The sequence below is a fragment of the Gavialis gangeticus genome, unplaced genomic scaffold (genome assembly GCF_001723915.1).
Source record: "Gavialis gangeticus isolate Ggan-Ray unplaced genomic scaffold, GavGan_comp1, whole genome shotgun sequence".
In the NCBI taxonomy this organism is placed as follows: domain Eukaryota; kingdom Metazoa; phylum Chordata; order Crocodylia; family Gavialidae; genus Gavialis; species Gavialis gangeticus.
In genome coordinates this window covers 15,226,263-15,228,582 of record NW_017728997.1, presented here as the reverse complement: position 1 = coordinate 15,228,582, position 2,320 = coordinate 15,226,263, and the positions used below count along the sequence as shown (strand labels likewise).

General features: G+C 51.9%; 1 protein-coding gene across 1 annotated transcript in view; it reads right to left on the bottom strand.

Annotated features, from left to right (window-relative positions):
• PRICKLE2 (prickle planar cell polarity protein 2) overlaps positions 1-2,277 on the bottom strand; it is a 176,725-nt gene extending 174,448 nt beyond the window's left edge. The window contains exon 1 of the mRNA XM_019504811.1: positions 2,185-2,277. The gene's annotated coding sequence lies outside the window, so the exon portion shown is untranslated. The remainder of the gene's footprint in view (positions 1-2,184) is intronic.
• Positions 2,278-2,320: the final 43 nt, after the last annotated feature.

Below are 2,320 nucleotides of genomic sequence, written 5' to 3'. Positions count from 1 at the left end.
TCCGGACCAGCTGATTTGAACACGTCCAGTCCCCCCAGACGTTCCCTGACTAGATCCTCCCTGACCCTTGGCCTGGGTGCGCCTCCCCTGGGGCCTAAGGGGGGCCCGGTGGGGGGGGCTGATCCGGTCCCTGCTCAGGAAAATGGAGACAAAGAAGTCGTTAAATAGGTTAACTTTGTCGTCTGGTGTGACGACCAAATTTCCTAGTGTGTCTTGCAGGGCCCCACTTTACCCAGTACCTTCTTTTTGCCCCCTATGTATTTAAAAAACTCACAGAGCGATCCTCTCTTTTTAAATCATTTTTTTTTTTCTCATTGTCAGAAGAGGTTTTATTCCGAAGTGGACATAGCTTTGAGGAACATCACTTCTTTTTCAGCTGTTTCCCTGGATCAGGAAGTACGCTGATGTTTCCAAGAATCGTAATTTCGGTCAAAGATCAAAACGACCTCCACATCTGAGAAAAGCGCCTTTTAAATGAGTGGAAAAGCAAAGAAACCTTTGATATCTGACGACGCAACTTTGCCCCTTGAATGAAATGGGCATATAGATCCAGCCTAAAAATCGCTGTCAATTAGGAAAAACACCATTTTGCATAACTGCAGACACCGCACCATGCTTGCATCAGCAAAAGGGATGAATTCCTCCTTCAGTGTCTGCAAGCTTATAAATCCTTTTCTCCCCAAGGTATGGCGCAAATTCCCATCTTTGAAGCGCCAAGTCCAATTTACATTTATCAGCAAAACTGTACTGTTAAAGGATTATAAAACAGCTTATGAATCTCTAGTGGTTAATTGATCTGTGCTTGCACCCTTAATCCATGCAGCCCCTTGAAAACCAATTGTTTTCTTTCAATTTTATTCAGCACTTTAATGTGCTCAGTCCTGGTAAAACACCTCCCCCCCCACTGGAAAGGGTCTGTTCTCCGATGTGTGTGGGTGACCTACAGAAGTAAGCGCTATTAATATTTGCCTACTTACACGTCCCTAATGGGAAAACAGACCTTTATCCCACTGAAAGGGACGTATATCTTCTAAACTATTTGCTTCTAAGGAGGAAAATTACCTTATTATTTGTATATTTAGACCATTAAGTGTGTGTGCATGTGCAAATGTGTGTACACACACCCATCCATGCTTTGCATAAGACAGGAACAGCCAAAGGGTGCTTGAACTCCTACCCCGGACGACTCCAGCAGACAGGGCCAGATGAAGTACGGAGGAGCAAAAGCCAGCACCTCTTTCCCCTGGGGACACTGCGTCAGCTCAAATGCAGGACAGGCGAGTCCCCAAACGGCAAGCCACCTTATTATACTGCAAGCCACGGGGGCAGGGGGCATAACCTGGCCTATGGACCTGCTCTTCCTCTACGGTGGGGTAAGAAATTTAAAATCAGGTCTTCTGTGTGGATGCAAGAAGCTGCTCTCACTCAGGAGTCTACAATCGCTCACATCCACCCACAACGTACACCTCACCTGGAGGGCCGTGCCGTTTTGGGCCCCGTGCTCCAAGAAGGATGTGGGCAGTTGAGGAAGAGCCCAGCACAGAGCAACTGAAAGGATTTAGGAGCCTGGGACGCATGAGGACAAGCTGAAAAACTCGGGTTATTTAATCTGGAGAAGAAAAGACCCAGGGGGCATTTGAGAACAGTCTCCAAAGACCTGAAGGGCAATTAGAGAGAGGACAGAGACCGGCTTTTCTCCATGGCAGGCAGAAGCGACAGCCTCCAGCCGCAGCAAGGAAAACTGAGGCTGGAGACGAGGAGGAACTTTCTGACCGCGTGGGCGGTCAAGCGTCCGAACAGGTTGCCTGGAGAAAGGGTGGCATCTCCACCCCGGTAATGAATTGCCAAGAGCCAGCCAGGACCGTTTAGTCAGGGAGGGTCCTGCCTTGAGCAGGGGCTCTCCGAGACCACCTGGCCGGCCCCCTCGCAGCCCTGCTTCATCGGACAGGCCGCGCTAGCGGGTCAGCGCTGAGGCATTATTAAAAAAAGAACTGGAAACCCACGCCCTGCACAGGTTGTTTAACCCTAGGCATTTAAAAGGTGTCTCAGGCACCGACAAAGCACTTTTCTTCCCTTTCCCCCGAAGGGGGTACAGTCGCAAAAAGCACGCGCGAGGCAGCCGCACACCTGCTGCCGACTCCTGCTTCTCTCACGGGGGTGAGCGCGACCCCGGCCCGCGCCTACCTCCACTTGTGCAGCGCGAAGCCCGGGCACTGGTCCCCGCAGGCGGTGCAGGGCTGTCCTCGCTCCGGCTCCGGCTCCGGCTCCAGCTGCGGAGACACAAGCGTGAGCGCCGCGCCCGGCCGGGGCCGCCCCGGGC